The sequence below is a fragment of the Bubalus bubalis genome, chromosome X (genome assembly GCF_019923935.1).
Source record: "Bubalus bubalis isolate 160015118507 breed Murrah chromosome X, NDDB_SH_1, whole genome shotgun sequence".
NCBI classification, from domain to species: Eukaryota; Metazoa; Chordata; class Mammalia; order Artiodactyla; family Bovidae; genus Bubalus; species Bubalus bubalis.
Window position 1 is genome coordinate 33,665,974 of NC_059181.1, and position 27,361 is coordinate 33,693,334.

Below are 27,361 nucleotides of genomic sequence, written 5' to 3' on the forward strand. Positions count from 1 at the left end.
TCTTTTCTTGGGTTCGCCTTTCCTTCTACTTCCTATCACACAACAATGGTGTCTATACTTAAACACAAATGCAGTCATTTAGTGTTTATCACTTTATCTTCATTGTGAAATACGAACTAAGCCCTCTCCCACATTCTTGTATCTCCTCTTAAAAAGCACTGCCTTGTGGCTGGACACTAAGCTACAATTAGATTTTAATGTTTTTTTACTTGGTACATTTTTATGTAACAATAATGAAAATTATGATAAAATTTTTTCTGAAGTTCTTAAGTTTACTTTTTATGAAATACATCTTTAAGTTTATCCTTAAGGATATCTCATTTCTTTGTCAAATGTATACCACATATTCTAGTTTATTTTACAGTGTATGTTATTTTTATTTTATAAACTCAGAATTTACTTCCTCTCAGCCATTCCTCAGTAATTGTCTATTCTCCTCATGTGGGGCTATCCAAACTTAGCCCACTAGAGATCTTTGCTGGATACCATCCAACAGGCACAGGCCAGCATGCTGCTGTGATGATTACAGATGTTCTCATTTCTGATGAAAGAGGAAAGAAGCAACAACCCACAGTTAGCTGTAAGTCCCAGTGTACCTGCTTATCTTGATGGAAGTAGATAACTAGCTGAGTGGTCTAGAAATCTAAGGCTGAAAAACTGTATCTCCCTGGATATGCATTTGGCCAATTTAGCTAAAGAAAATTATAATTTAGAAGCATTTTTTCATCCATATAAGTAAGAGATAAAAGCTGCTTTTTTTTTTTTTTTTTTTTGGTTCTAATTAACTTTAATGTGTTTCTTTCTTGGTTATTCCAGATGTACTTAAGCTGCTGCATCAGTTTATATTCCTCTCTTTTTAACAGATTTGAGGAATCTAGATAGAAATCTTTCTAAAATACTTCAAAGCCCAAATTTATTCAAAATCTACTCTTCAGAATAATCAGAAAAAAACATATTAAAAGTGTATTCAAAGGGAGAGAAGCGATTGAAGATTGCAGTGAAACCTAGTTTATAATTATTTATTTAAAGGTCATTTTCCTCTGATTTCCCCAGTGGCTAACAGAAAACAGAGCCCTTCAATTCCCAGCAATAATTATAAAGAAGGACAAAGTGCAATAAAGTTCTTGATATTGTGTACTTAGGGAAAAATTCTGCCCTCAGAGACATAATTTCTTCCATATATAAATTCATAAAAAGATCTTTCAATTCATTTGAACCCATTTCAATTGCTATTTTAAGAGTCTCTCAGCTGTATTTAATAGTTTAGAAATCTATTTCCCCTGACTTTGCACACAGTGACAATTGTTAATATTTTTATTTAACAATTTCAAAGCTCCAAGGATCCTGAATATATTATGTAAACTCATATTTCTGATACAACAGATGCTTCGTAACCTCAAAAGTAAACAAACTATTTTCTTAAAGTAATTATAAGTGGAAGTCATATACTTTACTATCATAAATAAACCAATCAAGACCAAAATAAACATTTACTGGTCAGAGGCCAAAAAAAATGAACAAAATGACAACAATGTCGGTGGAAGAAGCTAGAATTTTTCTAAACACATAAAAGACAAAAGAAAAATAATTACCATAGAGATACATATTTAAAGGCACATTATTACTTTGAACAGAATGTTGGAACTGTAGAGTTGCAAGGCACTTACAGCAAGGATTTCTAACCTTTCAAGAGTCAAAACCCTTTTGAGCATCTGATTAATGCTGTAAGCATTCTCTTTAGAAAAATGTACAATGAACTACACTTAAAATTTTGTGTAACCATAGGTTGTTTAAGGAAAATGTGAAGATCTCTTAGAGAGCATATATTATAGGTTTAAAATTCCTGCCTTAGATGTAACCAGCTCATATATTTTATAAAGTGCATTAACCCACTTTATAACAAATGTAAAAGACAATCTTCAGTTCAGTTCAGTCACTCAGTCGTGTCTGACTCTTTGCAACACCATGAACCGCTGCATGCCAGGCGTCCCTGTCCATCACCAACTCCCGAAGTCCATCCAAACTCATGTCCATTGAGTCGGTGATGCCATGCAACTATCTCATCCTCTGTTGTCCCCTTCTTCTCCTGCCCTCAATCTTTCCCAGCATCAGGGTCTTTTCAAATGAGTCAGCTCTTCGCATCAGGTCGCCAGAGAACTGGAGTTTCAGCTTCAACATCAGTCGTTCCAATGAACACCCAGGACTGATCTCCTTTAGGCTGGACTGGTTGGATCTCCTTGCAGTCCAAGGGACTCTCAAGAGTCTTCTCCAACACCACAGTTCAAAAGCATCAGTTCTTTGGCACTCAGCTTTTTTTATAGTCCAACTCTCACATCCATACGTGACCACTGGAAAAACCATAACCTTGACTAGACAGACCTTTGTTGGCAAAGTAATGTCTCTGCTTTTTAACATGCTGTCTAGGTTGGTCATAACTTTCCTTCCAAGGAGTAAGTGTCTTTTAATTTCATGGCTGCAATCACCAGCTGAAGTGATTTTGGAGCCAAGAAAAATAAAGTCAGCTGCTGTTTCCACTGTTTCCCCATGTATTTGCCATGAAGTGATGGGACTGGATGCCAATCTGATCTTTCTTAAATACTTCTAGTGTCAGGAAAGTCACTACTCCTCAACATGCTTGATTTTTTGGGACAATTATAAATGTTTGTATTCTATTTAACTGAAGTCTGATTCTTTTAAAATTCTATTTATTGCCACATAGTTCTGAAACCTACAGTTACACAGAATAAATCCCTTTTCATGTGATACCCCTTATACATAATATACAGTTGAACAGCTTTAGTTTTCCTAGTATGCAGGCCAAATACCCTACAAACCATCCATCAATCCTCATAAAACCTGATTTTTCAGTCTCTAAAAATTCTGACTATTTTCCTCTTGGTATTTCAATTTGATAATGTCCTCCTTAAAATATAGCAATCAAAGAAGTGCATATGTGACTTGATCAACTAAGAATCTGTTTTCCTTAGTATAAGAAATCAAAACATGAAAGTAGAGAATTGATCACCTCTTCCTCCCAAACCTCAATTCCAAAGAATGGATGAAATTAGGAAGAACCAAATATAATAAGTAGGATGTCACCTATGTAATTATCAAGGGCTTTGAGGCAGAAGAAGCTAATGCTATTAGCCTCCCAACTCTCTCATTATTTTATCCATGCAATCTCAGGGAATCAAGGCAGGAATATTATGGCAGTAAGGAAAATGGAAAATAATAATTACATTATATCCTAAATGAGTAAAATTTATATTAATTTAAGGGAGTAGTCAGTATGAGGTTTCAAAAAAGAATGTATGGTTTTCCAGTATTTATTCATGTATTGGCTCTAGGGTGCATAAATGATACAGGAATGACCTAGATGAAATATCTCTATTTCAGGTTATATTTTTCCTTTCCCAATTTGGTGGCCACATGAGACTTTCTGATTATTCATTTGATTTCTCAAAGGCCCTACTACTGGACATGAGATGCCCTGGGTAGAAAATATCATTCCAGGTACTTAAATCTAAGCCTCATTCCCTTACCATGACCACTATTATTTAATTCAGTCAAAATGATAACTCATACTTAGTTTGAGTCCATTAAAAAATTGAATAATTTTACCCTTATTAGGTCATGTCTTTTTCATATTGCATTTTTCAGTTGAATCTTGTACATAAGGACAGAATATCACCATCAATGTGTGACTAAAGTTCTGTAATAGACAACATGAGTCAAGTTATTTGTATATAAGTTTAGTAGTACATCTGCTAGTAGTTCTAGTACATAAAAAAAATTGATGGTGCTGGTGGATAATCATAGTTGAGATTGCTCCTAGTATCTAAAATTAAAGAGAAACTAAGCTTTCATCAGTCAAAAACTTAATTCTTATTCTCATTAATATCATTGAAAGGTATATTAAATAAGGCAAGACTGAACAATACAAACAGAGATATGGCATAATTTGATAGGGTGCTATTAGGGACCTTGGCTTTTGTGTTAGCATTCAGAGGCTGCTATGACAAATTACCATGACCTTGGCGGATAAAAACAACTAACATTTATTTTCTTACAATTCTTTACCTTCTCCAACTCCTGACCCAGGTGTGCACGTTTATCTCAATGACAAAGAGCCCCAGCTTCAGCAGGATATTCACTGTACCAAGCTCAGAGGAAACAACAACTGACATAGCTTTGGTCTGTCCTGATTGTCTCAAACTTGTGCTTATGAGATCCAATTTATTCTCACTCTCTACATTTTGCACCCACCTTCTTTACTTGAAAACCTGCCCTGTGGACTTCCAGCTCCACCAACATCTGATGTAAAGACCAACAACCTCACAGATACGGCTTAAGCAGCTCCTTCATTGCATAAGGTAGAGTTCAGAGGGTGGAAGTGAGAGCTATCGACATCATAAAGGAATGCCTAACACTTTCCAGGTGGATTTCAGAATTTCTATAGAACAGTGAATGGCTCCCACTTCCCCCCATTTTAACAGGAGCATCTGTAGCACTTATCTCAGGACTGTATCACCATTTTATGTTGGATGTGTGGGGCAGATGGTTTATTGCTTTAGTTTCACAGGTTTATAAAATGAGAAAGACTATACAGCAATATCTGGATTTAAAGAACTACACCCCAAAGGGTCATCCATGCCAGAACTTAATTTACAGGATAAGATCTTGGATTTTGAGATGATGTAACAAAGTAAGTCTTTTGTGAAACTTCAGAGGGAATGGGTGCATTTTGCATGTGGGGAAGATGTGAACAAATGAAGATCAGTAGACAACCTCCCAAATCACCTCCAATGACTCCAAATTTCTCATATTTTTGCCCTTGTACCCTTATGAATCTTCTACCTCTTCAATATGGATTGCATTGAGTGACTGGGTGACACATTGGCAAATATGATGAGATATAACTTCCAAATTTAGGTTATGAAAGGACTGTAGCTTTCATCCCTGCTCTTTTTCTCATTCTGGGGGAAGTAAGCTGCCATGTTGTGAGTAACCCTATGAAGAGGACCATATGACAATGAGCTAATGTCTCTGGTCAAACTGAGGCCTTCCAAAAGCTATCTGAGGTAGTTTGTGAGCAATTCTACACCTATCTAAGTGTTCACCTGAAAGCCAGAGCCCTGGCCAATATCTTAAGTATAGTCTCATGAGAGTACTTGAAGCAGAAATGTCAAGCTAAACCGTGTGCAGATTCCTAAGTCACAGAAATTGTGAGATAATAAATGTTATTTTAAGGACCTAAATTTTGAGGGAATTTGTTATATAACAAGAGATCACCTAGTACACTGAAACTTTTTAAGGATTATTAGCTAAATTTGCAGTGCTTCTACAAATGGAAAAATTTTAACCTTTATATGCTACTTTTACCTCTCCCATATTTTTGTTATGTGACAAATCCTCTTCTCAGTATTATTAAAATGTTATTTTCTTATACCAACAATATATTTCAATTAATTATGAATGTACTTATTTTACTATCTTATAACTAATATACCTTAATTTAAAAAATTGCATTAATCTTTGAAATCAATCTTACTTGTCCAGTCAATATCCCTTGATATAGAAAATATTTTTAAGTCAACAAATATATTTACTTTCATTTTCATTATTGTTATTGAATATATCTTACATCCTTGTGATGACTTCCTATATGTTTAAATGTTGAAAATCTCTTTAATAATCTACTGTATATTTATATCTTAGATAAATGTCAATCTTACCAATTTATAGTTTTTTACATTAAAAAAATCTAGATAGCTTTTAGCAATCTCTATACCTGTATTGTTTTGGAAATCAATGTCCTCTTACTGGTGTCTTCTATTTTCTGTGACAGAGAAGATGGGAGGACATAGGAGCTGTGTAGCTCTGTGCTTAGTCGCTCAGTCATGTCTGACAGTTTGCAACTCCATGCCTGCCAGGCTCCTCTGTCCATGGAGATTCTCCAGTCAAGAATACTGGAGTGGGTAGCCACGCCTTCCTCCATGGGATCTTCCCAACCCAGGAATCAAACCTAGGTTTCTCGCCTTTTTATTTTCAGGATTATTGTAATATTAAACCATTTCCCCCTTCAAATAGTGCTTTTATTTTATTTTCTAAACATCACTGAAATAACTCTATTTTGATGTTATCATATTTTATCACATATCTGGATGCATTTAGTATATTAGAGTTTTAGTTGGTTGGTTGGTTGATGTGTCTGTTTCTACACTACATGTGAAATTGTTTCATGCAATGTTCTTCTTTGTTTTTGTTTTTATATTTCTTAAAATTTCATAAATATCTTTTTCAAGAGCTACTAAGACAGTTAATTTGGCTTCTGAATCTCCTTCCTTCTTGTCTAATAAAAAGTAAGTCTTCATTATCTTAATACAAATAAATTTTTGATTTATTCATCTCTATGTATTATTCTTCCTATGTTGTAGCGTTTATTATATTTATTTCATGTGATCTTCATAAATTATTTACAAACTTGTATGATATCTTTATTTCACTACATTACATTTTTTTTTAATTTTTTTTTATTTTTAAACTTTACAATATTGTATTAGTTTTGCCAAATATCGAAATGAATCCGCCACAGGTATACCTGTGTTCCCCATCCTGAACCCTCTTCCCTCCTCCCTCCCCATACCCTCCCTCTGGGTCATCCCAGTGCACCAGCCCCAAGCATCCAGTATCGTGCATCGAACCTGGACTGGCATTTTTGAGCAAAGAATATAACACCAGTGACCTAATTTATATTTCTTTCTAAATAAATATGCAAGCATTTATTGGTGACAAAAATGTAACACAAAAGGGTCTTCCGTGGTGGCTTAGTGGTAAAAATCCACCTGCCGATGCTGGAAATGAGAGTTCGATCCCTGGGTTGGGAATATCCCCTGGAGAAGAATGACAGTAAAATGTTCTTCATCATTCTTTATAAATTATCTGTCTATGTATTTCTTATGTTTTGCCTATTTTATATATTTTATTATTAGCCCATGTGTTAGGATCTATTTCCTACTCTAAACTTTGCCAATATTGATGCTAACTCAACAAATACTGTCAGGGTAATTTTTAGTCCTTAATTATAATCCTTAGAAAGTGCCAGGTTATGATATGAATTAAATGCTTAAAGTCATATGTTAACATGATAATTAGAACAACAACTTGGTCTAAAATGAAAACTCTATTCCAAATACACTGCAGGTAATTTGAAATGAAAACTAACAGAGTGACTTAAATGAACATGTTATCTGCAGTCTAGAGGCTGCTCACTCAGGAGAGTCCTGACTAAATGCTATTCTACCTGATCTTAATATTTTCATTAACAATCTGAAAAAGAGAATAACAACATTTAATTAAACTTCAAAGTGAAAGGATCAAGAAACTGTGTGTAAAATTGCTAAGAAAAGAAACAATATAAAGAAATTAAGAGAGGTTACCAAAACTGGCAGGAAATGAAAGCGTGGCTAATAAAAAAATAAGTGCAAGTTCATAAATAATAAAAATAGGTAATTTAAAAAGAATTTATTCTTTAAATTTTGGGTAGACAAGTTCCCGGGGTAGGTACTGGAATAAGAGGAACAAAGTACAGGTCCTATATTGAAGGACATCATGATCTAGTGACCAGTAAACTGGAGCGTCCTTAAAGCTAAAATTTCAGATGCTTAGAAGTGACTCAGAGTCACTATCCCACTTGAGATACTATAAACCTAGACCTGCATTATTCACCAAAGACTGAACACATGAATTGAGCCTTTTAAATTTTAATCCATTCCTGTTCTATTGTCATCAGGAGTAGAAACAAACAGTAAAAAGTATAAAAATTAAAGGACACTTACTTCCTGATGATACTCTTCAGTTCTAATGCCTCAAGAAAATTTAAATATTACAAATTTTGCGATAAAATATCAGTGTATCTGTTAATATCACTGAATGGATAAAATATCTTTAAATAAAAACTTTTCCTAGCATATTTTCTGATGATGAAGCTGAAAAGATCTTTTGATGAAGAAAATTGCATCCACAATTCTCTTTTTTTGTTGTTCGTTTAGTTCTGTTAAAGTTCCATCTTCGAATCTCTGAAAATGTAAGCAAACCTATATATTTGTGAGATTCAGGAATTTTCTTAATTATGTATAGCTAAAAAATACAAAAATAGATGTGATGATAATACTGATATCATACCAAAATACTAAGTTAAAGACATCCATTTAAAATAACTGTCTTTATGCCTTACTGTTTTTATTTGTATCTTTATATCAAAGTAGTCTTATTCACTGAAGTGATAAAGTAAGTAAACATTTTAACTTAACATGTCAGAAACATAACTCTTGATTTTGAAGACTAAAACCTATCCCTTCTACAGTCTTCCACATCTCAGAGAATGTGGATTTCTACACTACCAGTTTCTCAAGCCAAATATGAGAAACATTCTTGACTCTTCTCCTTCCCTGACAACTCATATCAAATAACTAACTCTGCTGGTTTTACTTTCCAAAAAGTAAAAATAAAAAATCCATCCAATCTTTTGCCTGCCAATGCTACCACAGCAGAAAAAGTTATCTTATATATCTTATGCCTTCTGAATTATTTTATTAGCCATCTAAACTGTCATTCTTTTTCTAATCTTACCTTCTCACAACCTAGTCTCCTCTATACCAACCTTTTTAAATCATACTCTGATCAGACCATTGTTCTGCACAGAATCTTTCAATGTTTTCTCATCTCACTCAGGCCAAAATCCAGAGTCCTTACCTTATGACTTGCAAAACTTCATTTGATCTACAACCCCACCTTCCTCCACATCTTTGACTTTATCTCACATTATTTTTTTCTTCAGTCAGTCACCAGGCTCCAGGTACAGAAGTCTGTCTACTGTTCCTCCAATTTACGCTGCATATTATTGTCTGAGGGGTCTGAGAAACTGTTGTTTCCTCTGCGAAGAATGATCTTTCTTTAGATATTTCTGTGAATGATTCCATAGATCTTTATATGTTTTTGCTCACATACAGCTTTATCCAAAAAGGCTTTCCTCAATATCCTATGTAAAATAGTAAACTATATCTTCATTCCTACTAACCTGTTTCACAGGTTTTTTTTTTTAATATCGCTTGTCATCATCTGTCACAAATGAATATATTTACTCATTTGTTTAATATCTATTCACCTCACCATAGTGTAAGCACCCAGAGAGTAAGGATATCAGACCTCATCTGTTTTGTTCACTGCTGCTTCCCTAGTGCCTAGAATCACATGTTTTATATACTTCCAAAATACTCAATAAATAAATGGTGCAATGTTAAAATATGTGGAAGCTACAAGGAGTGAAGTTAGCTGATGGTCTCCAGATGCCACAGCTTTGGGATTCACCACATTTACACTGAGGGCAAGCGCTCCCCAGGATTGCTTCTAGCCAGTGACTGACCTTAGCCAGGGAAATACAGTATGCCCATTCTTGCCCAATACATGACTCTTTTAGTGAGCTATATAAAGCCCTGAAATATAAATATAGTGTCAGGCCTTCTTGCCTCATCTTCCTTCCTTTCCACTTTCCCTTCAGTGGTATCAGACAGGATTCATGATCTATGTCTCTCTACTCCTACTCTTGCTCCCTTGCCACTTCTTTCTTCACAGGCATATCCTCTAATAAATCACTTGCACCTCCAGTTCTGTCTTAGTGTCTGCTTCTAGGAGAACATAAACTAACAGAGATTACCATTTTGAATTTACTATTTTTTTAGGAATCAAAATTATGCATAATATTTTGTTTGAAAAATAACTGTAGATAAAGAAAAGAATTGAGGTAATTACATTGTGTGTGTTTGTGTGTGTGTGTGTATGTGTGTGTGTGTGTCAGGGGGGGTTCCCTCTCCTTTGGGGACTTACACTTGTTTTTGTGTAGCAGCTGCCAGGATCAGTGGCTGGAAGGAGGAAGATTCAGGCACTAAATGCAAGAGAGCATTGAGAATCAAAACAAGAAAAGCTGAACCAGTCCTCACCCAAAGCAGCTAACAACAAGCAAGTAGAAGAAATCAAACTATGATGGCTAAATTGTGGGAGACTTAGAAATTGAAAAGAGGGTAAAAGTCAATACTGGTATAAAGTGAGATGGTCCAATAATGTTCTACAAATTTGAACCATGGGACACAACACCGACTTTGCACTGGCTTCCAGGGCATCCTGCAGGTAAACACAGCACATTCACATTACAACGTACTTTATCAAACATGGAAGTAGATAAAAGTGAAACACACTTTCAAATTACATAGTGTTTATTTTAATCATTTGTCCATTATTTATCTTTCTTCTGGTATGTCAGAGATTAACAGCAATGTTCATAAAACAGAATACTAGGATTCATGATGACTGCTGGGAAAATTCCAAGAAAGCCCCAGAGACCAAAAAGATGTGGCATCTAGCAGCTATGTGCTGGTACTGATCAAAGAACTTGATTGCAGGAACCACATTTACAAAATTTTCAGCACCTCTCTGAACTCTTTTTTCAGTTATAATTTTCTTTTTAATATTACAATGATGTTACTGGTCATTATCTCATGTACATACTAGCAAACAAACTCACAGATTAACTTGAGAGCTATGATGCAGCAGTAATATGGGCCGTGCTATTTTAGAATAAAGGGAAGGTTTAAGTTGAAATGTGGAAATTATCAATCTAATTTATAAGACATATTGGAAGAAATCAACTTTTCAAGGTGAATAGGAAATGAAACGGAGAAGGCAATGGCACCCCACTCCAGTACTCTTGCCTGGAAAATCCCATGGACAGAGGAGCCTGGTAGGCTATAGTCCATGGGTCACGAAGAGTCAGACACGACTGAGCGACTTCACTTTCACTTTTCACTTTCATGCATTGGAGAAGGAAATGGCAACCCACTCCAGTGTTCTTGCCTGGAGAATCCCAGGGACGGGGGAGCCTGGTGGGCTGCCGTCTATGGGGTTGCACAGAGTCGGACACGACTGAAGCAACTTAGCAGTAGCAGGAAATGAAAGATTTTCGAGCCCATTAACCAATTTTAAATTAATTAACTTGAAAACATATTTTAGGTTTAGGGACTGGTGATAGAGCAATATCAAACAAAACAGAAAACCCTTACCCTTGTTGACATTTGGTACACATTTGAAAATCTTTCCCCATGATTCTTCTGTTGTACCAATTGAATTGGGGCTGTAATTCAAGACCTTATGATCACTTTTCTCAAATGCATTTGTAGAATAAAAATCATATATAAACATTGGCTAGAACATTGGCTAGACATACTGTGCAATGTAAAAATACATTCTAACAATTTGGAGGATTAAAAACAGAGATACTCACCACCAAATTGTTATTGGGAGGAGATATTTTTCAGAATACGCCTATATTTCCTTCAGAGAAGAGAAGCAAAATGGTTAGCATCACACATGTTAGAGGCATCCAGTAGTATAGACCTTCATATTGTGGTAAAACTTTCTTGGTGTGACTGATTAGTAAGATGCTTAAACCGAGATAGTCTGAAACTGTCAGTGGGCCAGAAACAATTGATTGCAATGTAGGAAATGCAGAGGATAATATTCAATGCAAAAAAGATTGACACTAACAGTGTTTAAACACATCACTTCAATCTACAGGTGATAGTCTTAAGTTTCTAGTAGAAGAGCAAAACATTCAAGGTGTTGCAATATCTGACAAGCACGATCTGACAGATGTATATTTCCTTGAATGCAATAGATTAGATAAGAGTGACAGGGAGAACTGGATCTGCTATCTGATAAGTTAAATCTTAGAGATCTTACTGTGAAGAACAGAGTATTATTGATACAAGGAAGTCCTTGTGCAACTTGCACAAACATAAATATACACATAATGAGTAGGAAGTGAAAATGGACAAGAAGGACACAGAAAATATGGCAGTGGCAAGAGATTCTCTTGCTTCATTTGAATGAGTTATCAAATCAGCTTTTGTCAAAAGCCAATCAGGCAATGAAAATTACATGACAAATTGTATCACAAAATGGAATGACCCAGCCACTGGTTGTTAGGAGATGGAGCTCTGTATTCCATATAAGGTGACCACTGACCAGTGATTTGACTCATGTTGGAAGGCCCTCTGTGTAGTGAGGAGCCTGAAAAGATTTTAGATAAATGTAACTTTCCATTTATCAAGATGTATTCCCTGGTAAGGTGATTGTTTTTTTTAGAAATGGCTAAATGTCAAATCATGAAGAAATTTGATAATACATGTAAATCCAGGCTCAGGAATCTACATAAATATTATTTAGAGCTTTCTGATGTGCACCCCCTAATAGGTCTTTACTGTTCTCTTTACTACAAGCTTTAGTATTACCTACACAAATCTCTCAGGGCTGTGAACTATATTAATCTTTGGGAAAACTTGCTACAAAGACTTCCATTTAAGAAATAGAAATGTTTAATGTTTTCAGCATGAGTCTAGCATTACTACAGGAGAGTATATCATAGAGGTTTTGAAGCACTGGATCAAACTTCACAGATAAGCAAGGCATCCCTTGTTCACAGCAAGGCAAAGAGAAAAGGGCATGTATAGCAGTCAAAGAATTGGTAATGGTGATTGAAGCTGCACTGCAAATGATATCTTACACTCTTTTTCCATGAAAGCATCATAGCCATTATTACATTGTTTCTCTAACTGAGTAAACATTTTGCTAGGTTGGATTCTTTCAAAAAGGAAGGCCAAGACAAAGATTTGAGTTTTAGGTAATTTATTTGAGAAGTGATGTAAGGAAACAAAATGAGGGAGGAAGATAGAAGAAAAAAAATGGGACAAAATCAAAACGGTGGGTGGGGAGGTGATAATGAGTAGCTTTTGCTGAGAGCATCTGGTCCCCCAGAAAGGGATCGCTCTAAGTTACCAAGAACAACGGGACTGCCTCACTGCTAGCTAGGTTGGCTGGGGCAGCTGAGGTGGCTGGGATCATTTATTTACTGATTATCATCCCTCACTGATTGAAAGTTATGTGGAGAGAGGTGCATGAGCTTAGATACAGGACATAATCAGCTTACAACTGAGCAAGCTGATAGTTCTGGAAAAAAATCTTTAGATGGAGAAGAAAAAATAGATGCTGGTGCTTTGAATGAAAGCATTCACCACGCTAGAAAATGTTCTCTGCTGAAACCTCATACAGATGGTCAAAAATATTGAGAGGGACATCAACATCAACAGTATCTGATACATACTTGTTTTGTGAGTTTTTGAAAATTGAATTCAGAAATATAAATATTATATTAATATATGCTAATAAAATGAAGTAACAAAGACCACATTTGGGGGGAAATGTATCTGTTTTCTCCTTTATTAATTATTTCTAGTCGAGTTCAAGCTGATAAGTAAAGAGCTTTGCTTGGCAAGAGGAAGGAACATATCTAGAGAAGGGGTGTGATTTACACGTACACAACCAGATGGCTCTAGTTTCTGAACAGAATTCTTCTACAGTAGTTTGGTCCTAATCATTTTCTTCAATTTAGAAATCACTACCTGATTCACACTTATAAACACTATATCAGGAGCTTGAAACTTCAGTGTAAAAATGTTTCATTTTAAATCTTAGGAATATTGAAATTCTAGTGTTTCAAGATGGTTTATTTATTAAAACATTTTAGATCTAACTGCCACTTTAAATTTAGAGACAAACAAGTTTTAGAAAAGAAACAGATTTACTCTAGACACTTTTTTCATGTTGCTTTGATCTGATTAAAGAATACTCACTTCTCACACACACACTCCTTGTACCCCTAGTTGAATTCAGTTCAGTCACTCAGTCGTGTCCGACTCTTTGAGACCCCATGAACTGCAGCACGTCAGGCCTCCCTATCCACCACCAACTCCCGGAGTCCACCCAAACCCATGTCCATTGAGTCGGTGATGCCATCCAACCATCTCATCCTCTGTCATCCCCTTCTCCTCCTGCCCTCAATCTTTCCCAGCATCAGGGACTTTTCAAATGAGTCAGCTCTTCGCATGAGGCGGCCAAAGTATTGGAGTTTCAGCTTCAACATCAGTCCTTCCAATGAACACCCAGGACTGATCTCCTTTAGGATGGACTGGTTGGATCTCCTTGCAGTCCAAGGGACTCTCAAGAGTCTTCTCCAACACCACAGTTCAAAAGCATCAATTCTTCAGCACTCAGCTTTCTTCAGGAGAAGGCAATGGCACCCCACTCCAGTACTGTTACCCAGAAAATCCCATGGATGGAGGAGCCTGGTAGGCTGCAGTCCATGGGGTCACTAAGAGTCAGACACAACTGAGCGACTTCACTTTGACTTTCCACTTTCATGCATTGGAGAAGGAAATGGCAACCCACTCCAGTGTTCTTGCCTGGAGAATCCCATGGATGGAGAAGCCTGGTAGGCTGCAGTCCATGGGGTCGCACAGAGTCGGACACGACTGAAGCGACTTAGCAGCAGCAGCAGCAGCTTTCTTCAAAGTCCAACTCTCACATCCATACATGACCACAGGAAAAACCATAGCCTTGACTAGATGGACCTTTGTTGGCAAAGTAATGTCTCTGCTTTTTAATATACTGTCTAGGTTGGTCATAACTTTCCTTCCAAGGAGTAAGCATCTTTTAATTTCATGGCTGCAGTCACCATCTGCAGTGATTTTGGACCCCAGAAAAATAAAGTCAGCCACTTTTTCCCCTGTTTCCCCATCTATTTGCCATGAAGTGATGGGAATAGATGCCATGATCTTAGTTTTCTGAATGTTGAGCTTTACACAAATCTATATTCTTGAAATCAGTACTAATAAGATTAGGTGATCAGGAAACAGTATCTTACTGTAAAGAGTCAAATGAAAAGGTTTTTTAAACCTAAATTTTAAGGCTTCTGACTGGCATGATCAGATGTATATAGTTGAGAAATGCATTAGGAAGGAAAGATACCAGTTTTTGGTCTTGTTAAATTGTCCAAATTAGGAACTTTTAGAAGATGGCAGATTAGAGCTGTGCTTGGTTTCCACAAAATATGTGAAATGGTAAGGGCCAATTTTATAAGTGAAATGGACATATTTTCATCCTTTGTCTAATTATATGCACAAAATATACAATGGTAATTATCTAGAGGGTTTTTATTGCATCTAGTTTATTTAAAAACTTTCTCTTTCCTTGTTGAATGGTTTGTATTGTTTAAAAATAAAGATGGCTGTAAATCAAAAAAACAACATTTTGAATGCATCTATTAGATCTGAGTAATCAAGTAATGCTCAAAATTCTCCAAGCCAGGCTTCAGCAATATGTGAACCGTGAACTTCCTGATGTTCAAGCTGGTTTTAGAAAATGCAAAGGAAGCAGAGACAAAATTGCCAACATCTGCTGGATCATCAAAAAAGCAAGAGTTCCAGAAAAACATCTATTTCTGCTTTATTGACTATGCCAAAGCCTTTGACTGTGTGGATCACAATAAACTGTGGAAAATTCTGAAAAAGATGGGAATACCAGACCATCTGACCTGCCTCTTGAGAAATCTGTATGCAGGTCAGGAAGCAATAGTTAGAACTGGACATGGAACAACAGACTGGTTCCAAATAGGAAAAGGAGTACATCAAGGCTGTATATTGTCACCCTGCTTATTTAACTTCTATGCAGAGTACATCATGAGAAAACGCTGGACTGGAAGAAGCACAAGCTGGAATCAAGATTGCTGGGAGAATTATCAATACCCTCAGATATGCAGATGACACCACCCTTATGGCAAAAAGTGAAGAGGAACTAAAAAGCCTCTTGATGAAAGTGAAAGAGGAGAGTGAAAAAGTTGGCTTAAAGCTCCACATTCAGAAAACGAAGATCGTGTCTTCTGGTCCCATCACTTAATGGGAAATAGATGGGGAAACAGTGTCAGACTTTATTTTGGGGGGCTCCAAAATCACTGCAGATGGTGATTGCAGCCATGAAATTAAAAGACGCTTACTCCTTGGGAGGAAAGTTATGTCCAACCTAGATAGCATATTGAAAAGCAGAGACATTACTTTGCCAACAAAGGTCCATTTAGTCAAGGCTATGGTTTTTCCTGTGGTCATGAATGGATGTGAGAGTTGGACTGTGAAGAAGGCTGAGCGCCAAAGAATTGATGCTTTTGAACTGTGGTGTTGGAGAAGATTCTTGAGAGTCCCTTGGACTGCAAGGAGATCCAACCAGTCCATTCTGAAGGAGATCAGCCCTGGGATTTCTTTGGAAGGAATGATGCTAAAGCTGAAGCTCCAGTACTTTGGCCACCTCATGCGAAGGGTTGACTCATTGGAAAAGACTCTGATGCTGGGAGGGATTGGGGGCAGAAGGAGAAGGGGACGACAGAGGATGAGATGGCTGGATGGCATCACTGACTCGATGGAGGTGAGTCTGGGTGAACTCCGGGAGTTGGTGATGGACAGGGAGGCCTGGCGTGTGTGATTCATGGGGTCGCAAAGAGTTGGACATGACTGAGCGACTGAACTGAACTGAACTGAGATCGTATAAAAATTTTTAAATCTTCCAGAACATTCAAATTTGTTTGCTATTAAAATATACCCAGGATAGGGAGTACTTTTATACCTTTTAAAATTGTTTTCTTTAGATGAAAAAGTAGAGTGTTTCACATTTTATGTCATTTATTTTTTTAAAAGTTTGCTTAAATTCAGACTTTCATCAAAATAAAATTACTTCAAATCAAGTGAATTCAATGAAACAATGATTTAGATAGCTGTTTACTTGAGAGAAAGAATAGTACAGAGCAGAGAAAAATGGGTTTCAGAGTGGGATATAAATCCTGGATTGGCTAGTGTTAGATATATATTCAGAGACAATTTACATAGAACACTTCACTCTCTAGCTTTCATATGTAGAAAAAGAATAATTATGCATAACTTGCAACATCATTATAAAAATACCAAATGAAGTAATACATATGATCCCTAGTCTATAATACATATTTAATAATTGAATGTTGTAAATCCTAATCAGTTGGTTGTTCACATTCAACAGCATAGACTGATGGATTATTTTATTTAATCAATTATAACCCATAAATACTATCATTTTTTTGATGTTCACATTTCCCCAGCTTAAGCTCTGTATTTTAATATACCCGTACTTCTTTGAGTATTTACTAGATTGTAGTGCAAAAGGATATTCTACACTCATCTTGTATTTTTCCAACCATGCCCTGGAAAAATCAGTGAAAGTGAAAGATTGTGAAAGTCAGTCTTATCCAACTCTTTGTGACCCCATGGACTGTATAGTCCACGGAATTCTCCAGGCCAGAACACTGGAGTGGGTAACTTTTCCCTTCTCCAGGGGATCTTCCCAACCCAGAGATCAAACCCAGGTCTCCCTTCTCCAGGGGATCTTCCCAACCCGGGGATTGAACCCAGGTCTCCCTTCTCCAGGGGATCTTCCCTACCCAGGAATCGACCGGGGTCTCCTACATTGCAGGCAGATTCTTTACCAGCTGAGCTATGAGGGAAGCCAATCAGAAATTGCTACTAAAAGCTCTGGATCCTTTTAGTAAAGGTCGGTATTTAGAAAGCAAAGTCAAGGTGCTAGATATGCCCATTGCTACTGGTATGTCACTGTTTCTTGGCTCTTTTAGTAAACTGTTTAAATTTATATCAATACTTTCAATTCCAGTCCAATACTACAAGATACATTCTAGTCTTCTTTTTTTTTAAATATATGGCAACACTATTTCTCAGTAGTGAGAAACCTGAATCCCATTATTTTCCATATTTTTATTCAAGCCAAGAATATATAGAAGGTAATTTAAGAATTGTTAAGCATGCACTACTGCCAAAAGAGGGCAAATTAAATTTTGAGCTGTGATTAGTAGGGTTACTTTCAGCACTGTATGTGTACGTGCATGCGTGCTAAGTCACTTCAGTCTTGTTGGACTCTGCGACTCCATGGACTGCAGCCTGCCAGGCCCCTCTGTCCATGGGATTCTCCAGGCAAGAATACTGGAGTGGGTTGCCATGCCCTCCTCCAGGGGATCTTCCTGACCCAGGCATCGAACCAGGTCTCCTGCATTGCAGGCAGATTCTTTACTATCTGAGTTACCAGGGAAGCCCATTAACGTCCTAGTCTGATTATTTAACATATAAGTCACCTCAGAGTCTGTGACTATTATTTACTTTTACTCTTTGACTCTTCTCTCTAGGTCACTTTTCCCCATTTTTTGCTTGACTTGTGGATGTTACATTGTAGATACTCTGCTTTTACCTTCCTCTGAAGAGTGTTGATTTTCACTCTTGCTTTAAAAGGCTGTTAACTCTGTTGTCTTTATGATGTGGCAGTAGCTAAAATGTCTGCTCAGTTCTCTGAGCCTTCTATTTCTTGCTTTCATCTACATCACATTCTAGATGCTTTTATAACCCTGACATACATTCTGTGACTGTTCATGACAATAAGATTACACCCTTGTTTTTGAGTTGTAGAGACTCCAAGCTGTCCATGAACAGGGGTGCCTCACTTACAAAAAGTTGTTCATACTTAAATGCTATATGGTGCAAATCCCTTCTTTCAAGAGTGAATTCCTTCCACTTTCTGATTTTCTGCCTGCTTTGGATTATTCTCCACTACCTTTAACTAGTGTTTTTGTTTGTTTCATTTTGTTTTTATTTGCTTGTTTTACTAGTTATCCGGACTTTATAGGGGTTATTTGCAGGAGAATTAATTATGGTGCAAGTTATACCATTTTTGCTGGAAAAGGATCTTATTCATTTTTTAATCAAACATTTATATACAATTTATTATGTGTCAGATTCTGTCTTGCTTTAGTTTCAATAAATTGTTTCTTTTGTTTTATAAATATTAACAGATTAACTCATAATACTATATCAGGTAGATACAGTTATTTTCTCTATTTTACCAATTAGAAAAATAAAGCACATTATGCTTATCTAACTTTCCCAAATATACACAAGTGTAAAGGCAAGATTTTGACCCCTAGCAGCCTAGTGGCTATGGTATACTGCATTTTTAAACAGAGCCAACTATTGAATCAGACACAAATAGAAATTCCCAAAATTGCTTGGATTCATACATTTATACATAATGCATCAGATAGAAAAAAACACTATAAATACAAAGAATACATAGTACTGAAAAGGTCTAGGAGTTACTGTTATTATTGCCCTTTTCCAATTTTTAATAGCAGTTCCAGAATAATTGGGTCACATCTGAAGAGAAGAAAGTAGATTTCTGGTTTGGAAAAAATAAGCTATTTCTAGCAAGCAGTACTACATGTGAGAATGGATCAGATTATGTCAGAGAAAAGAAATTAAAGAATGAGAATGTGGTTTGACATGGCAAAAGATGACAGAAGAAAATTAGGAGGGGAGAAGCATAGTAGGCAAAGTGATGGTAAGTAAGTTAAACGAGAAGGCAATGGCAAAATAGAAAATACACCTAAGGAGAAAACATTCAGACAGATGTTATTTTTATAGGTAAAATCTCAGGAATGTAAAATAATTACAGAAACTTTATAAGCTCTCTGGAGGAAAGATGTTATATAAGTATGACTTATTTTGCTTCTTGCTATGAGACAGAATATTACAAGAAAAAATACCTTTAGCAGGAAGGAGATTTTTTTTGAATAGGATATGGAGGTTATATTAGCATTTCACATCAAACTCTGGATGAATCAGCTACTTCAAGGAAAAAAAATCCAAAACTCCAAAATAAGTTTTTAAGGACTTACTCTATAAAATTTTGAATTGAAAATATAATAGTTGTAAGAAAATATCAAGATTCCCAATAACCCATAGGACAATATATAAATGTGAAATTTGAATATTTCTGAACTGAAAATTACAAATTCTTATTGTATCTCTAAATATAATACATTTATTCATTTGTGTCAAATCTGTATTTTCATGGATTTGTTGTTACAGTATAAGTTATACCTATGTTGATATTTTAGTATTATATGGAAAATAGTATATTGAAGGTTTGAAAGTGAAAGTGAAGTGAAAGTGAAAGTCACTCAGTCGTGTCCAACTCTTTGCGACCCCATGGACTGTATAGTCCATGGAATTCTCCAGGCCAGAATACTGGAGTGGGTAGCCTTTCCTTTCTCCAGGGTTAGATGTTTTTAATTCATACCTTCTATATATGAATATGTAGTTACAAATACTATTTTACTATACATATAATTTTGAATTATAGTAACTTTTATATTCTGAAATATTTATTATGTTTGTAATATAAACATTTAAAGGTTCTTCATATAAGGAGGCCATTTACCAGTTTTTCTAGAAAATTATGACCTATGTCTTATACTCAATTTAATCTGGTTTATCAGTTTGATTTTTCATTTTAACAGGGTGCAGTCCTTTTTTTTATTTTTTGAAATTTTAAATATTTTAAAATTTGCAAAAATGTTACAAAATAATACAGAGAATACTTAAATATCCTTCATTGAGCTAACCCAAATGGTAACATCTCACATAACCTTCCCACAGCAGCAGGAATTTAACGCTGAAACAGTACTATTAACTAATCTAAACTTTAGTAATTTTTTTCAATTTTCCAGTTACTTCTGTTTTATAATCTAGTCTATTTCAGCATCACATGCATCAATTTGCTGTGCCTCCTTAGACTCCTCTTATATTCCTCAGTAATATTTTGTCTTTAAGACTTTTACACTTTGAACATTACTAGCCAATTGTTTTGTAAAATGATTAGATTGACATTATGCATGTTTAGCATTTGTGCTAAAAAAGTGACACTGTACCTTTGCCAGTGCATCATTTCTATGGCTACATGATATCAATATATATTATTACTGGTTACACTAACTTTGGTCTCTTAGTTTAGGTTGTACTAGCCCAATTTTCTTTTTTAATGTATAGTTACTGTTTTTGCCCTTTGTCATTAATAAGTATGTATATTTTATGAAGATACTGTGACACCATGTAAATATCCTATTTCTCATGTTTTAATCTACTGATTTTAGTTATCAATTATGATTCTTACTTGTAACAATTATTATTATGGCATTTACCCCATTTATTTATTTACACAATTATTAATTTATGTCAGTACAGACTCATGGATTTTTATTCCCAGATTTGGCCATTAAGACCTCCAACAAGTTGGCTCCAATGTGTCTATCATTCTATACTCTACTCTATGCTAAGTACCATAGATTGACTGACTTAACAAATAACAGAAGATTATATCTTGCAATTCTGAAGACTGGAATTCCCACATCTGGGCACCAGCATGGCCTCATTCTGGTTGAGGTCCCTCTTCTAGATTGCAAACTGCTACCTTCTCATCGTTGTTCAGTCCCTCAGTTGTGTCTGACTCTTTGCGACCCCATGGAGTGCAGCACGCCAGGGCTTCCCTGTCCTTCACGATCTCCCAGAGTTTGCTCAAGCTGTTGTCCATTGAGTCAGTGATTCCATCCAATGATCTCAACCTCAATAGTCCCCTTCTCCTCCCGCCTTCAATCTTTCCCAGCATCAGGGTCTTTTCTAATGAGTCGGCTATTTGCATCAGGTGGCCAAAGGATTGGAGCTTCAGCATTCAGTTCAGCTCAGTTCAGTTCAGTCACTCAGTCGTGTCCAACTTTTTGCGACCCCATAAATCGCAGCACTCCAGGCCTCCCTGTCCATCACCAACTCCCGGAGTTCACCCAGACTCACGTCCATCGAGTCAGTGATGCCATCCAGCCATCTCATCCTCTGTCGTCCCCTTCTCCTTCTGCCCCCAATCCCTCCCAGCATCAGAGTCTATTCCAATGAGTCAACCCTTCGCATGAGGTGGCCAAAGTACTGGAGCTTCAGCTTTAGCATCATTCCTTCCAAAGAAATCCCAGGGCTGATCTCCTTCAGAATGGACTGGTTGGATCTCCTTGCAGTCCAAGGGACTCTCAAGAGTCTTCAACACCACAGTTCAAAAGCATCAATTCTTCAGCGCTCAGCCTTCTTCACAGTCCAACTCTCACATCCATACATGACCACAGGAAAAACCATAGCCTTGACTAAATGAAACTTTGTTGGCAAAGTAATGTCTCTGCTTTTGAATATGCTATCTAGGTTGGTCATAACTTTCCTTCCAAGGAGTAAGTGTCTTTTAATTTCATGGCTGCAGTCACCATCTGCAGTGATTTTGAAGCCCCCAAAATGAAGTCTGACACTGTTTCCACTGTTTCCCCATCTATTTCCCATGAAGTGATGGGACCAGATGCCATGATCTTCATTTTCTGAATGTTGAGCTTTTTTTTTTTTTTTTAATTTTATTTTATTTTTAAACTTTACATAACTGTATTAGTTTTGCCAAATATCAAAATGAATCCACCACAGGTATACATGTGATCCCCATCCTGAACCCTCCTCCCTCCTCCCTCCCCATTCCATCCCTCTGGGTCGTCCCAGTGCACCAGCCCCAAGCATCCAGTATCGTGCATCGAACCTGGACTGGCAACTCGTTTCATTGAGCTTTAAGCCAACTTTTTCACTCTCCTCTTTCACCTTCATCAAGAGGCTTTTTAGTTCCTCTTCACTTTCTGCCATAAGGGTGGGGTCATCTGCATATCTCAGGTTATTGATATTTCTACAGGCAATCTTGATTCCAGCTTGTGCTTCTTCTAGCCCAGCGTTTCTCATGATGTACTCTGCATATAAATTAAATAAGCAGGGTGACAATATACAGCCTTGACGAACTCATTTTCCTATTTGGAACCAGTCTGTTGTTCCATGTCCAGTTCTAACTGTTGCTTCCTGATCTGCGTATAGGTTTCTTAAGAGGCAGGCAGGTCAGGTGGTCTGGTATTCCCATCTCTTGAAGAATTTTCCACAGTTTATTGTGATCCACACAGTCAAAGGCTTTGGCATAGTCAATAAAGCAGAAATAGATAGTTTTCTGGAACTCTCTTGCTTTTTCCAGGATCCAGTGGATGTTGGCAATTTGATCTCTGGTTCTTCTGCCTTTTCTAAAACCAGCTTGAACATCAGGAAGTTCACAGTTCACATACTGCTGAAGCCTGGCTTGGAGAATTTTGAGCATTACTTTACTAGCATGTGAGATGAGTGCAATTGTGCGGTAGTTTGAGCATTCTTTGGCATTGCCTTTCTTTGGGATTGGAATGAAAACTGACCTTTTCCAGTCCTGTGGCCACTGCTGAGTTTTCCAAATTTGCTGCATATTGAGTGCAGCACTTTCACAGCATCATCTTTCAGGATTGAAATAGCTCAACTGGAATTCCATCACCTCCACTATCTTTGTTCATAGTGATGCTTCCTAAGGCCCACTTGACTTCATATTCCAGGATGTCTGGCTCTAGGTCAGTGATGACACCATCGTGATTATCTGGGTCGTGAAGATCTTTTTTGTACAGTTCTTCTGCCATCTCTTCTTAATATCTTCTGCTTCTGTTAGGTCCATACCATTTCTGTCCTTTATTGAGCCCATCTTTGCATGAAATGTTCCCTTGGTATCTCTAATTTTCTTGAAGAGATCTCTAGTCTTTCCCATCCTGTTGTTTTCCTCTATTTCTTTACATTGTTCACTGAAGAAGGCTTTATCTCTTCTTGCTATTCTTTGGAACTCTGCATTCAGATGCTTATATCTTTCCTTTTCTCCTTTGCTTTTTGCTTCTCTTCTTTTCACAGCTATTTGTAAGGCCTCTCCAGACAGCCATTTTGCTTTTTTGCATTTCTTTTCCATGGGGATGGTCTTGCTCCCTGTCTCCTGTAGAATGTCACAAACCTAATTCCATAGTTCATCAGGCACTCTATCAGATCTAGGCCCTTAAATCTATTTCTCACTTCCACTGTATAATCATAAGGGATTTGATTTAGGTCATAGCTGAATGGTCTAGTGGTTTTCCTTACTTTCTTCAATTTAAGTCTGAATTTGGCAATAAGGAGTTCATGGTCTGAGCCACAGTCAGCTCCTGGTCTTGTTTTTGCAGACTGTATAGAGCTTCTCCATCTTTGGCTGCAAAGAATATAATCAATCTGATTTCAGTGTTGACCATCTTCTGATGTCCATGTATAGAGTCTTCTCTTGTGTTGTTGGAAGAGGGTGTTTGTTATGACCAGTGCATTTTCTTGGCAAAATTCTATTAGTCTTTGCCCTGCTTTATTCCATATTCCAAGGCGAAATTTGCCTGTTACTCCAGGTGTTTCTTGACTTCCTACTTTTGCATTCCAGTCCCCTATAATGAAAAGGACATCTTTGTTTGGTGTTAGTTCTAAAAGGTCTTGTAGGTCTTCATAGCATCGTTCAACTTCAGCTTCTTCAGCGTTACTGGTTGGGGCATAGACTTGGATTACTGTGATATTGAATGGTTTTCTTTGGAAACGAACAGAGATCATTCTGTCGTTTTTGAGATTGCATCCAAGTACTGCATTTTGGACTCTTTTGTTGACCATGATGGCTACTGCATTTCTTCTGAGGGATACCTGCCCTCAGTAGTAGATATAATGGTCATGTGAGTTAAATTCACCCATTCCAGTCCATTTTAGTTTGCTGATTCCTAGAATGTTGACATTCACTCTTGCCATCTCTTGTTTGACTGCTTCCAATTTGCCTTGATTCATGGACCTGACATTCCAGGTTCCTATGCAATATTGCTCTTTACAGCATCGGACCTTGCTTCTATCACCAGTCACATCCACAGCTGGGTATTCTTTTTGCTTTGGCTCTATCCCTTCATTCTTTCTGGAGTTATTTCTCCACTGATCTCCAGTAGCATATTGGGCACCTACTGACCTGGGGAGTTTCTCTTTCAATATCCTATCATTTTGCCTTTTCATACTGTTCATGGGGTTCTCAAGGCAAGAATACTGAAGTGGTTTGCCATTCCCTTCTCCAGTGGACCACATTCTGTCAGATCTCTCCACCATGACCCGCCCATCTTGGGTTGCCCCACGTCCTTCCAATGAACATTCAAAGTTGATTTCCTTTAGGATTGACTGGTTGGATCTCCTTGCAGTCCAAGGGACTCTCAAGAGTCTTCTCCAACACCACCATTCAAAAGCATTAATTCTTTGGCACTCAGCCTTCTTTAAGGTCCAACTCTCACAACCATACATGACTACTGGAAAAACCATAGCTTTGAGTATGCAGACCTTTGTTGGCAAAGTGATGTCTCTGCTTTATAATATGCTGTCTAGGTTTTTCATAGCTTTTCTTCCAAAAAGTAAGCATCTTTTAAAAAATTTCATGGTTGCAATCACCATCTGCAGTGATTTTGGAGCCCAAGGAAATAAGGTCTTTCACTGTTTCCAATGTTTCCCCATTTATTTGCCATCAAGTGATGGGACAGGATGCCATGATCTTCATTTTTAGAATGCTGAGTTTTAAGCCAGCTTTCTCACTCTCCTTTTTCACCTTCATCAAGAGGCTCTTTATTTCATCTTCACTTTCTGCCAAAAGGGTGGTGTCATCTGCATATCTGAGGTATTGATATTTCTCCTGGCAATCTTGATTCCAGCTTGTGCTTCACCCAGCCTGGCATTTCTCATTGTTCCCTCACACAATGGAAAGAGTTTAAGGGGGTTCTCTGAAGTCTCTTTTATAAGGGCACTAATCACACTCATGAGGGCTCCACTCTCTTGACTAATTACTCACATAAGGCCCCAGCTCCTAATGTCATTACACTGAGGCTCAATATTTCAACATAGCCTAACTCAACACTATAAAGGCCACAATAACAAACCCCAGCTAACATCATACTTAATACTGAAAAGCTGAAAACATTCCCTCTAAGATCAGAAACAAGACAAGAATGCCTACTCTTGCCCCTTTTATTCAACAAGTTTTGGAAGTCCTAGACATAGTAATCAGAGAAAAAGAGAAATAAAAGAAATCCAAATTGGAAAACAAGAAATAAACTGTCACTGTTTGCATTTGACATGATACTATGCATAGAAAATCCTAAAGATACCACTGGAAAACTACTAGAGTTCCTTAATGAATTTTGTAAGGTTGCAGGATAAAAAGTAATATATAGAAGTCTTCTGCATTTATGTACACTGACAAGGAACTATCAGAAAGGGAAATTAAGAAATCAATTCAACTTATCATCACATCAAAAAATAATAAATAAAATACTTAGGTATAAGCCTACCTAAGGAGGAAAGGCCTGTGCTCTCAAGGCTATAAGAAGACAGTGATGAAAAAACTGAAAACAATGCAAATAACTGGAAAGATATATTGTGCTCTTGGATTAAAAGAATCATTGTTAAAATGACCTAAGGCAAACTACAGATTCAGAGCACTCCATACCAAAACACCAATGACATTTTTCACAAAACTAAAGCAAATAATTTTAAAAATTGTGTGGAAACACAAAAGGCCCTAAATAGCCAAAACACTCTTGAGAAAGAATGGACCTAGAGACATCATGCTCCCTGACTTCAGACTATACTATAAAGCAACAGTAATCAAAGCATCATGTCTGGCAAAAAAAAAAAAAAGCTGACACATGGATCAATAGAACAGGACAGAGAGCCCATAAATAACCCCCTCCCCCATCTATGATCAACTAAACTATGACAAAAGAGGCAAGAGTATACAATGGAGAAAAGACAGTCTCTTCAGTAAGTGATGCTGGGAAAACTGGACAGCTACATGGGAAAGAATGAAATTACAACATTCTCTAAAACCACATACAAAAATAAACTCAAAGTGGATTAAATACCTAAATAAAAGACTAGACACCAAAAAACTCCTAGAGTAAAACATAGGTAGAACACTCTGACATAAATCAGAATAATATTTTTTATATGTCTTGTAAAGTAAAGAAAATAAAAGCAAAAATAAACAAACGGGACCTAAATAAACTTAAAAGATTTTGTACAGCAAAGGAAATCATCAATAAAACAAAAAGACAACCTACAGAATGGGAGGAAATATTTGCAAATAATGCAACTGACAAGCGCTTAATTTCCAAAATATATAAACAGCTCATACAACTCAACATTAAAAAAAATCAAACAATCTGATTAAAAATGGGAAGAACTGAATAAACATTTTTCCAAGGAGGAAATGCAGATGGTCAAGAGGCACATGAAAGGATGTTCAACATCACTAATCATAAGGAAAATGAAAACCAAAACCACTGTGAGATATCATCTCATACCTATCAGAATGGCTACCATCAAAAGGAACACAAATAACAAATGTTGGAGAGGACAACTGTTAACTGTTGGTGGGAATGCAAACTGTTACAGCCACTGTGGAAAACAGTATGGAGGTTTCTCAAAAAAAACTAAAAATATGGGACTTCCCTAGTGGTCCGGTGGTTTAGAATTTCCTGATAATACAGGAGACATGGATTCAATCCCTGGTCCAGAAAGATCCCACATGCCCCCAAGCTATCCAGCCCACAAGCCACAACTAC